The sequence below is a fragment of the Lolium perenne genome, chromosome 4 (genome assembly GCF_019359855.2).
Source record: "Lolium perenne isolate Kyuss_39 chromosome 4, Kyuss_2.0, whole genome shotgun sequence".
Taxonomy (NCBI): domain Eukaryota; kingdom Viridiplantae; phylum Streptophyta; class Magnoliopsida; order Poales; family Poaceae; genus Lolium; species Lolium perenne.
In genome coordinates this window covers 170,232,346-170,245,458 of record NC_067247.2, presented here as the reverse complement: position 1 = coordinate 170,245,458, position 13,113 = coordinate 170,232,346, and positions in this window count along the sequence as shown.

Below are 13,113 nucleotides of genomic sequence, written 5' to 3'. Positions count from 1 at the left end.
GGCGTTGTCTCATGTTTAGCTCCTTCTGGGTGAATATGTATTTGAGGCTCTTGTGATCGGATTAAATCTCGCATCGATTACCCATAAGGTAATGAAGCCAAACTTTCAAGGCTAAGACCACGGCTACAAGCTCGAGGTCATGGGTTGGGTAGTTCTGTTCATGCTGCTTCAGCTGTCTTGAAAGGTAGGATACAACCTTGCCTTCTTGCATAAGCACACATCCAAGGCCAGTCTTGGAGGCGTCGCAATATACGTCAAAGGGCTTTGCGATATCTGGCATGATTAGGATGGGGGCTGTTGTCAGTCTACTCTTGAGCTGTTGAAAGCTCTCTTCACATTTGTCGGTCCACTCAAACTTCCTGTCCTTCTTCAACAGTTGGGTCATTGGTCGAGCGATGCTCGAAAAGCCTTCTACAAATCTGCGGTAATATCCGGCTAATCCAAGAAAAGCGCGGACCTCGGTTTGGGTGGTTGGGGCTTGCCATTCCATAACGGTCTTGATCTTGGCGGGATCTACGGCAATTCCTCCTGCAGACAAGATGTGTCCCAGGAATCCAACTTCTTCCAACCAAAACTCACACTTGCTGAACTTGGCATACAACTTGTGCTGTCTAAGGGTTTCTAGGACAGTCTCCAAATGCTGTTCATGTTCCTCTTCGGACTTGGAGTAAACGAGAATGTCGTCGATGAAGACAACGACAAACTTGTCCAAAAAGTTCATGAAGATCTTATTCATGAGATTCATGAAATAAGCGGGGGCATTGGTCAGTCCAAACGACATGACGTTGTACTCGTACAACCCATATCTGGTGGTAAAGGCAGTTTTCGGAATGTCGGTGGCTCGGATTTTCAGCTGATGATATCCAGTTCTAAGATCTATCTTGGAGAAAACTCTGGCTCCGGTGAGTTGATCAAACAAGTGTTCTATCTTGGGTAGGGGGTATTTGTTTTTGATGGTGACATCGTTAAGCTTACGATAGTCCGTACATAAACGATTTGCACCATCCTTCTTGTCCACAAACAAAACTGGTGATCTCCAGGGGGATGCACTAGGTCTAATCAGACCCTTGGCTAACATATCATCTATTTGCTTCTTCAGCTCCACAAGCTCGGTTGCATTCATGTTGTAGGCTCTCTGGGCTATGGGTCCAGTTCCGGGGATTAACTCAATGATAAACTCGATATCCCGATCCGGGGGCATACCGGGTAGATCATCCGGAAACACATCAGGGTAGCGACAAACGACCCTGATTTGATCCAGAGTTGGCTTGGATACACTTTGGTTGCAGGTGAATTTTCTGGGTAGTTTTTCAGAGACGTGCTCTACTACGATACCGGTGCTGCTAGTCATGGTTATGGATTTCTTGGCACAGTCTATCAATCCATTGTGCTTGGACATCCAGTCCATTCCTAGTACGACTTCCAAACCTTTGGTTCCCAGAATGATTAGATTTGCATAGAAATCTACATCATGGATTTTGATAGGTACATGTTTGCAAAATTTTCTGGCTTTGGTGGTTGATCCGGGAATTTGAACTATCATAACATGCTTCAAACTGAGGGGTTGAATTTTACTTGTTGATGCAAAGCCTTCGGTGACAAAAGAATGAGATGCTTCGGAATCAAACAACACTCTAGCAGGGATGTGGTTGACAGAAAACATACCCAGTACAACATCTGGTGCTTCCTGGGCTTCTTCGGCGTTCATGTGGTAGAGGCGGCCGTTGCGGTTATTGGGGTTGTTGGGGCGAACTTCTTGCCGGTGGAGACACGGCGTTGCTGCTGAGTAGGTGCAGCGGTGTTGCCGGCGAGCTTGGCAAGACGCTTGGAACACTAGTTGGAGTAGTGCCCCACTACACCACACTCATAAGAAGTGATGGTGGTCTTGTCCTGCTTGTTCGCAACGGGGACGGCGTTGCTTCCGGTTCTGGGAGCGGTGTTGGTGGTGTTGTTGTTGTTGTTGGGGGCTCTGGGCGGAGCACGGTTGTAGTTGTTGTTGTTGTTGTAGTTGTTGTTGTGGTAGCCTCCTGGCTTGGAGTTTCCTCCACTCCGGTTCTGATAACCGGGGCGCGAGTTCTGCATCGGGGGTTTGTTGTTCCTTGGAGTGAAACCTCCGCTTGAGCTGGGGCGATACTTCTGGGTATGGCTAGACCCACTTTGATTCGCCATGCGGCGCTTGCGGTTCTCATTGGCTTGGTTCAACTTGCCCTCCATCTGGATGGCGGAGTCAACAAGGGCTTCGAGGTCGGCGAAGGGGATGTTGACGAGGACAGTCTGCATCTCATCATGCAGTCCGTTCAGGAATCTCTCCTTCCTCTTCTCAACGGTGTCGGTCTCATCGGGGGCATGCCTTGACAGTGTGAGAAACTTGTCGCGGTATTCTACCACCGTCATGCGACCTTGTTTCAGTTCACGGAACTCATCCCTCATCTTTTTGATAAGACCCGGGGGTACGTGGTACTTGCTGAACTTGAGCTTAAAATCCTCCCAAGTCATGAACTGACCTCCGTTCATGGCACGGGTGCTTGTCCACCAAGCGCGGGCTGGTCCAGTGAGATAGTGGGTGGCAAACAAGACTTTCTCGTTGGCTTCCACTCCGGCTACTTCCAAGTTGTTCTCCATAGTCTGGAGTCAGTCGTCGGCATCGAGGGGTTCCTCGGTCTTGCTAAACACCGGAGGGTTGGTGTTCTGGAAGTTCTTGAGCTTGGATCCAGGGTGGTCATGATTTCCAGGGCCTTGATTGGCGATGTTCTGCAAGGCTGCGATGTTGGCTTGGCGTTCAGCTCTTTCGGTCTCCCTGTCGGCAAGCAAGGTTTGCAGCAGTTGCATCATCGCGTCGATGGTGCGATTGGGAGGGGCCATCTGAAGATATAGAAGATCATGAGATGAGAGGGAACATTCTATGGTTCATTTTGGTTAAGTTTGAAAACATTTGAAAACTTGTAATCTTTTCATGACAAACATAACATTCATTCAACACATAGTACAAACTAACACACACATACTCCAATGGTTTTAAGAACCATTCTCATGCTACGATACAAGGGACGGGATACAACTCACACCTACTATAAGTGAAACTAGTGCAACTACTCCTCATCCTCGACATCGATCGGGACGTAGTCATCAGGTCCTGCCTCCCGGAACTCGTAGTCCTCCTCCTCGGTGTTCTCGTCCTCCTCAAAGTTGTCGTCGTCGCTCAGGAAGGCTCCTCCTCCCTGAAGGTCGATACCTCCGTCGTCATCCTCCAGCTCACGAATCTGATCCTCCTGGGCCTTGACAGTGGCCTCAAGTGACGCGATCTTGGCGCGAAGGCGCACAATCGTAGCGTCCTTCTTGGCACGCTGCTGGCGAAGGCTCTTGCGGTCGTTGTTGAGTAGCTTGATCGCCTCACCCTGCTCGATGATGTGAGCATGGGTCTGGTTCGCGTAAGCGCGAGTGGCGTCGAGGTCCTTCTGAGTCTGGTAGAGCATGAAGTCCAGGTGCTCAGCATGGTGCCTCAACTCCGGGTGCGGCTGCAGCTCCATGGGCACTCCCATGGCATCACGCCTCACAAGGTGTGCGTAGCGAGACGCAAGGATGCGCACCACGTTCTGTCCACAGAGGCGCGCAAGTGCCTCCTGAAGGCCACGTGCGAGTCCGTCGAGCCAGTTGCTCTCGCGGAAGGAGAAGAGAATCCTCTCCGAGGTGGGAGGCTCCATCTTGCCCCTCAAGTCGGCAGTGATCACCCACTGCAACTCTCCTCCGGGCGTGTCGTCCAACTGAACCCCGTGGAACTTGGGGTGTGGGCGCCCAAGGAAGTCAGAGACGGCGTTGAGGTCTTGCTCGAAGATCAAGCTCCCTTCGTTCCCAAGCTGGTAAAACTTGGTGTTGATGGGTTCATTCGGCTCCATCTGAAAGAGAATTGGATGAGTAAGTTAGAGAGTGTCAAGTGTGGCAAAATTTTAAGTAGATTCAAATAAGATAGAACATGATTCATCAAATTTTGGCAAAGCCTCAAGACAAGAGTGTAAGTAAATTTTCACAAATATTTTCTTTCATTTGATTTCAAAATTAAGTTTTTCAGAACACCCATTCTAACTAAGGTCTTCTAAGGTCAAACAATGGCTCTGATACCAACTTGTCAACACCCGGATTTTTAAGTCCGGATGCCTATTATGTCATACATCGCAATCCCAGGAATATTGTTGTTGCGAGGCATAATAGTTAAGTATCACAGTCATCATTCATTACAAACCATAAGTCTTACAAATTGGAATCACATGATCCATATTACACGAATAGTTGATCTATTGATCAACGAACAAACACAAGTTCATAGTTCATAGCGGAAGCGTAAGATACAAGGACTCTCTAGTCCACAGGCCAACGCTTGACGTCGGAAGACTCCTAGTTGTCGTAGGCGTCCTGCTGGTCATCTCCTTGTTCATCTTCATACTCTGGCCATTTGAATAGCCAGGGACAAAGCCGTGAGTACTTTAAGTACTCGCAAACTAATACTAATGTAAGTGCTAGACATTTCTGGTATGGTGTGCTAAGCTCTAGTTTATTTGCATACAGGCAATTTTAGTTCATAAGTTTTTGAGAAAAGCTTATTCAAATGCTAACTAACTCAAGTGGGAACATTAGTGTCATTCCCACCATTCAAGTGGTGATTTTAATTCAATTCACCACAAGTCCTTTCACCATCTTCTTTCAACATCATTTTCAAAGGTATGACATCGGAAACTGTATGGCCTTTCCAACCGTCTGTAACCGTGGACGCGGCTATTCGAATAGGTTTACACTCTGCAGAGGTTGCACGCTTGTGCCACAACATTTGATTTCATCCGCCGGGATTACCCCGAATCATCGTAACACAGTACGCGGATCATCAACCATAACCTTCCACTTACAAATCCTAGTATGAGCACCTCTCCCCATGAGCTTGGCCTCCCAGTGAAGACCAACTGTCAACCTGGGAACTGCACAGGGCTTGGTCGTACAATTTACCTCAATTTCACATCATTTCTCAACAACGGAGGCAGCCTCAAGCGTAACCCCTATGACGTGTGTTCAGAGGGAACCCATACTAAGATGCATAAACTTCCAGTTAAGCCCTACCCATAATCAGGTATTGTGGGGGTACTTACTAATTGGAAAGGTATCGCATTCAAACCAAGATCATGTTTATCAAAAATCACCATCTTCTCTTGGTCATATTCACCTTCAAAAATCATTCAATGGAATGCTTCATCATTCCAAGGTTTCAAATTCATTTCAATTCACATTGTTCCCATCTAGAGTAGTCAAGTTTTATTTCATTAGCACTAGCTCTAAATCATGAGGGGTGCTATCTTGCTTTGCTTGATGGAGACTAACTTTACTACTCTAGTAAACTTCTTTACTTTGACCAAAGTTAACTATAAAAGTAACTCTTTAAGAAAACAAGTAAAAACTTGTAATGTATAAACTTGGGATAGGCTTATGTAAGAAAAGGTAAGATTCATGGTGCCTTGCCCCAAAGGGCTTTGCACTTTGCAAGAATATTAGCTTGCCTTGGTAGTTCTCAAAATTCTCCTCCTCCTCCTCTTGGTAGCAACCTTCTTCTTCGGTGTACTCTCCGGTGCTGGCGTCTAAATTTGAATACGAGTATAATTACTCACTAATTCAATGGCTATTCCATGTATCACATATACACACACAAACTATTCTATGCACACAAATAATCTAATTAGAGTGCATGGGTTGTGTTGTTTGAGGAGAATTTACTTCTTTGTATTTAATATGTAAATGATAGTTTCTATAGGGTTCTTGAGAAATAATTTCCTCTCATTGAAATCTTCTTAAGATTTAACTTCTCAAACAATCATATATGAACTTATATTGACCTAAGTCAAATGTTCATCATCATCATTTGAGAAGATGATTTAAATGAGGTAGATCACCCCATATCATTTAATAATACTACCTATGATTTAAATCTCTAAGTAATTTATAAAAGAGAGTTTGGGCCAGGGGTCCAAACATCACATGAATTTATGTGAGACAAGATTTAAATGAAGTATAATACTTCATATGAATTACTTAATAGTTTTGGACAATATCAACTAGTTAAACTAGCCATATTATCCATTAATTAAACTAGGGCATGATCATCCAAAGTGACCACACCATTTTATTGCATAATCAATTAGTGTAAGTCAAATGTGAGCTATTAGAGTTGGAATTAACTTAATATCTATTTTGGTTTATTTTTAATAATTATTTGAATAGGGAAAAGTCCCTGCCTTATTCTTTTTATCAAATTAATTCTACAACTAATCTGGTCATGGGACCAGTGGCATTGTGTAGATATTTTCATTAGCTTTCCAACAATATAAAGTTCATTAAATTTGGTTGAGCCAATTTGAATCTATTGAATTTCAAAGTTTGGGTAGTATTGAAATTCATTTGGAATTAATTAAACTAGATTTGAATTAAACAGGCCGGCGGGAAAAGCTAACGGGCCGAAATGGTTTAAAAAGGCCCAAGCCAGCCCACCACGCATCTGTGCCCGCATGGGCGGCCTGACCAGGGGGTCTCGCATGTCAGCGAGTCTTAAAACCCGAAGCGGTATGGATGAATAAGATGCGTTGGATTAGATGGCAGATCGACGGTCGTTGTTCATCGTCGTCTCCGACGAGAACCCGACGTGCTGGCGGCGAGCCTAGGGGGTCGGAGGGCTTACGGCGGCTCCAGCTAGGGTTGGCAGTATGCTCGGGGTAGATGTGGACGACGGCGAAGCGGCTGGTAGCAGTGGCGGAGCTCGAGGTGGCCTGGATCGCCGGCGATTGCTGCAGGGCTTCCGCGGCTCCGAGCTTGCGATTGGCCTTGCTCCGGCGACGATCGAGGTGGCTAACGGTGCGAGGCGAAGTGGTGAAGGGTGGGGAGTGAGGTGGTGTGCTCAGTTGCTTCCAGGGAACTCTCTATTTATAGGATTGAGCAAGGCTTGCGGGGCAGGGTGGTGGTCGACATGCTCGCGGCGTCTCCGGCGAGCTAGCGAGCTAGGCGAGGGTGCGGCAGTGTTCTACGGTTCCTGGCGAAGCGAACGGTGGCGACAGCTTGGTCGGACGGTGTCTGGATTGGTCGCGTTGCTTCCACGACTGTCGCGGCGTTCACGGGATGTGGTCGTCGTCTCCGGCGGCGGCGGTCACGGGTTGGTGCTGGGCGCGTGTCTGGCGGCGTCGCGGTGGCAAGCAGGCGCTCAACTCGTTCACAGGGGGTCCAGGGAGGGCTCGAGGTGGTGGCGCGGCGCGTGGCCAGTGCACGTCCACGGCGTGCACTCGCGCGACACGAGCGGCATCCGGGCGCGTTCTGGGCGCGCGTCCTCCGGTGTTGGTTGGTGTCGAGCTCGACCAGGGCTTGGCTAGGGTGGTGTAGGAGTGTGCGGTGGCGAGCTTTGGCACGGTGGCCAGGTTGGGACAGCAAGGGAGAGAGGGGGAGGTGGTCGGGTTGGCGACATGGCCGGCATGGCCATGTCCTAGCCTTGCTCTCCCTCTCCCTAGGGTTCTATTGATCATTGATTAGTTAGAGGGAACCAGGGGACCAATTGGGCTAGGGTAGTGTAGATTAGGTTTGTGTAGAACACTATTTCAAATAGTGTCAAATAGTTACATAATTGGAAATTTGCAAATTTGTCCAAATTTGATTGAATTCAAATGGTTGACCAATTTGAATTGTGTGTGTTTAGTTGAGTTAGAAATGACCAGAGATGATGAGAGGTGGTGGTGGAATTGTTGAATTCAAAGTTTTGCAAAATTTGATAAGTGGGAGATTGTTACATATGTTAAAAAGTTGAAACTTTGGATGAGCATAGCTAATGATCAAGAAAGAATTTGGCATGGTGATCTTTACAAAAAGTGTTCACCTTGATGTTGACTTGGATGTGGTGCAAAGAGTTAGCAAGGTTTGGTTTGAGAAAATTGAATTGCAAGGGCTCAAAGTAGTGATCAGACTATAATTTGCAGTTTTGACCATTATCATATGTGAGCAAGATTTGCATTTGAAATTCATTTGAATTGTGATTCTTTGATTCCAAAAGTTGTAATAAGTGTTTAGTAGCATTATTCAACTAATGGTGAAGACCAAATTGGTCTAGGGTCAAAATTTATAAAAATGCCATAGAGCATATGTGAGGGTTTTTAGGGTTTTTCATTTATTGGATTTTCTTCCTCTTTTTGATTTATTTAGTTTGTGATCTTCTCATGATCACTTTAGGGTTTTAGAGCATAGCACATACAAGTAATAACAATCATCATGGCATATCACTCAAATGCACAAGTCCTATGCATGGCACTATATGCAATTTAAAAAGTTTTTGTTTGTTTGAAATTTTGCTCTCTGGAATTCTCTAACTTTCTTTTTATTGAAATTTGGGATGTTACACAAGTAGAATTATCAAATAGAGAAATTAAATCTATCTTGCAAAAGACTGTTAATAAATCTAGGAAAAATTGGGCTAGTAAGTTGAAGGAAGCACTATGGGCTTATAGAACTGCTTATAAAAATCCTATGGGTATGTCTCCTTATAAAATGGTTTATGGAAAAGCTTTTCATTTACCATTAGAACTAGAGCACAAAGCTTATTGGGCTGTAAGAGAACTTAATAAAGATCCTAAACTTGCCGGTAAGAAAAGGTTGCTACAATTGAGTTCTCTAGATGAGTGGAGAAGTGAAGCTTATGAAAATGCTAAACTTTTTAAGGAGAAAGTTAAGAAATGGCATGATAGAAGAATTATCAAAAGAGAATTTAATGTTGGAGATAAAGTTCTATTGTATCGGTCTCGCCTCAGATTTTTTGCAGGGAAATTACTCTCAAAATGGGAAGGACCATATGTCATTGTGGAGGTGTATCGTTCAGGGGCAATAAAAATTGGTTCTCTGAAAGGTGATGCCACACAAGTGGTGAATGGACAAATAATCAAGCATTATATTTCTGGAGATTCTTATAATGAAGACGTTGATGTTATTCGAGTGGTGACTCCGGAAACTTTCATCAAAAATCAAATTGATAGTTCTGCAGAGTTCGACTTCGAATAGGTAACAGTTCTGGTAATAAAAAGTCCGCGTTTAAATTTCCGAACAATGTTTTTGCTATTTTTAGAAAATATGAAAAATTACGAGATCGAATCGGAGCGGAGGAGACGCACGAGGGCGTGTCCCCACGTGGGGGCGCGGGCCCCACCCTGGCCGCGCCGCCCTATGGGGACGGCTCCTCGGAGTCCCTTTTCCACTCTGGTTTGACCTGGTACTTTCCTTCTGTCGTGAATTTTTTTGCTATATAATCCCCCGGACCCCTGGAGGTCCGTATATTGTTTTCTCGTCGTGTTTTGTTTCGAGCTATTTTTCTGCCAGATACTGTTTTCAGATCTAGAGCCACCATGTCTTCGTCGGGAACTCCGAAGGACAGCTTCTTTGAGAACGTCGTCAACCCGTACATGAACGAGCTGAAGATGCATCCTAAGGAATTTCTGCTCGTAGATGGAGAGTTGCATATTGAAGATGTCCGGGGTCCTAAAGGAGAAGGAAGTTTGGAGGACAGGATGGAGAAACTAGAACAAGAGGTCTTCACCTACAAGAAGATGGCTGAGCGTGAAGTGGACATCTTCCACAAAATTGTGTCTGAACTTATTGATGAACACAAGAAGGAGACTGCAAAGTTGTGGGACGATATCCTCTCGCTTCACAACACTACCAACAAACTCCAAGCTCAACTTTATGATGTTCAGAATCAAAACTGTGAGTATGAAAACAGGTTTAAACACATAAGCTATGCTACCAGTTTCAGGATTCCTGAGACCAATTTGTCGTTTGTTGATGGAGAGCCTTTTCCTTGGAAGTCTGATGACGGGAAGAATTCACCACCACCGCTGAAGGAGTAATTCATCATTGGTATTGGCACCCCCTTGGTTTGTTCCAAGCTTGGGGGAGTGCCGCGGTATCACATCATCACTATCTTTTACCTTTTTACTGTCAAGTAGTGTCATATCATGAGTAGGGAAGTTATCATATAATATGGTTTGCAGTGTGGAAGTATCTCTCTTTTAGTTGGTTATCTATGTATCCCTTGGTGTGAGTTATCGTTATGGAATATTAATGAGAAGTTTTATCATTTACATTTTGCACACCTTATTTTAGTTTGCAATTTCTGTTATATGATTGATCTTGTTGTTAGTACTGGTATCACTTTGGGAGCATCGAGTAAATCTATTTGGTTTTGGCCAACTTAGCATTGGTCAATAGCAACAATACTTTGAGGCTTAAGTAGAAAAGAGGGAAATACATGTAGATATATTATTTCTTTATGTTTCTTTCTTGTTAGCTAATGAGTTTAGTATTCTGAAGTTAAAATTATTTGTGCCTACAAGGAAGATGCATGATTGTTTCTATCACATGTATATTTGTTTGTTTCCCTCAACTCTTATGCTTGCTAACCAACCTTGCTATCCAAAGACCTGTACTGAGAGGGAATGCTTCTCGTGCATCCAAAACCTTAAACCAAACCTATGCCATCAGTGTCCACCATAACTACCTACTATGTGGTATTTTTCTGCCATTCCAAGTAAATACTTCATGTGCTACCTTTAAACAATTCAAAAGTTATTATCTCTTATTTGTGTCAATGTTTTATAGCTCATGAGGAAGTATGTGGTGTTTTATCTTTCAATCTTGTTGGGCAGACTTTTACCAATGGACTAGTGGCACATCCACTTATCCAATAATTTTGCAAAAAGAGCTGGCAACGGGGTTCCCAACCCCAATTAATTAACTTTCATTAATAATTCTCTTTACATGTTTTGCCCTGATTCATCAGTAAGCAACTTAATTTTGCAAATAGACACTCCTCCATGGTATGTAAAATGTTGGAAGGCACCCGAGGATTCGGTTAGCCATGGCTTGTGTAAGCAAAGGTTGGGAGGAGTGTCATCCATAAATAAAACTAAAGTACATGTGTAAACAAAAGAGAAGAGGGATGATCTACCTTGCTGGTAGAGATAACGCCTTCATGGGAGCCACTCTTTGAAAGTCTGTTTGACAAGGGGGTTAGAGTGCCCACTACCATTCGTTGACAACAACAAACACCTCTCAAAACTATACTTTTATGCCCTCTATATGATTTCAAAACATAAAAAGCTCTAGCACATGATTTAATCCCTGCTTCCCTCTGCGAAGGGCCTATCTTTTACTTTATGTTGAGTCAGTAAACCTATTTCCCTCTATCTTAAGCAAGCAATTGAGTTGTTGCGATCCAACCATTTATATTGTGATCTATTTAATCATGTCTTTTATTCTTCCTTGTTTAGTACAAATTTTATCTAAATGAATATGACTTTGAAGGTTATCAATGATTATGAGGAGATTGTTATGATTGAGCATGTAAATTCTGCCATATAAGCTCTAATATAAAGGCTCTACTCGAAAGATAAGTACAATCTGTTAATTGTTCTTTGACCTAGAACGAAGTTTGCCATCACCAATTATGATTTCCTATGCACCTTTATTTGTGATTTCCCTCTACTTGTTTCAAGTTGAGTTATATGAGGAAGTTGTTCACTAGAATGTCTTGTGTGAATTAATGTGATGCCTCTTGTCCGTATTTCATTTATCGACTCTTCACTCCATAAACTTGTGGTCTTGTTTACTGAGTTCAGTTTCGCTTGGGGACAAGCGAGGTCTAAGCTTGGGGGGAGTTGATACGTCCATTTTGCATCACTATTTTATATCATGATTTACTGTTATTCATTGATATATTTCATATTTAGAGATGATACTTATGTTATTTCACCTATTTTTCATGTTTCATGATTATTGGAGAATTACTCACCGGAGTCAGGATTCTGCTGGAAAAAGCACCGTCAGGATACAATATTTCTGAAGATCAACAATTGACGGAAAATATACCGAAGCTCTTATTTTTCCAGAAGACGGAGCCAGCCAAAAGGGGAGGCCGAGGAGGGCCGCCATGGGCCCTCCCCATATGCCGGCGCGGCCACCAGGCTAGGCGCGCCGCCACGTGGGGAGGGGGCCCACGACCCCCCTCAGCCATCTCCCTTTTGCGTACTTCATCTACCCGAAACCCTAAAGTGCAGGGGATCATCGAGAATAGACACAGCCGCCTCTGCGGGGCGGAAAACACCAAAGAGAAAAGAGCTCTCCGGCAGGCTGAAATCCACCGGGGAAATTCCCTCCCGGAGGGGGAAATCGTCGCCATCGTCACCGTCATCGAGCTGGACTTCATTGGGATCATCATCATCATCATCATCATCTCCACCACCGACACCATCATCTCCACCGCTGCACCTCGTCTCCGCTGTAACATCTAGGGTTGAATCTTGATTATTTCATAGGGGAAACTCTCCCGGTGTTGATTACTCCTTGTTATTGATGCTATTGAGTGAAACCATTGAACCAAGGTTTATGTTCAGATTGTTATTCATCATCATATCACCTCTGATCATGTTCCATATGATGTCTTGTGAGTAGTTCGTTTAATTCTTGAGGACATGGGTGAAGTTTAAATGTTAGTAGTGAACTATGTTGAGTAATATTTAATGGTTTGATATTTAAGTTATGGTGTTATTCTTCTAGTGGTGTCATGTGAACGTCGACTACATGATACTTCACCTTTATGGGCCTAGGGGAATGCATCTTGTATTTCGTTTGCTAATTGTGGGGTTGCCGGAGTGACAGCAACCTGAACCCCCGTTGGTATATCGATGCATGAGGGATAGCAGGATCTCAGAGTTTAAGGCTGTGGTTAGATTTATCTTAATTACTTTCTTGTATTTGCGGATGTTTGCAAGGGGTTTAATCAAAAGTATGTATTAGTCCTAGGAAGGGCGGTGCATTAGCATAGGTTCACCCACACAACACTTATCAAAACAATGAAGATTAATCAACTATATGAAGCGAAAGCACTAGACTAAATTCCCGTGTGCCCTCAAGAACGTTTGGTCATCATAAGTAAACAAACCGGCTTGTCCTTTGTGCTAAAAAGGATTGGGCCACTTGCTGTAATTATTATTCTCGCATTTTACTTACTTGTATTTTATTTATCTGCTATATCAAAACTCCCTGGAAACTTGTCTGTGA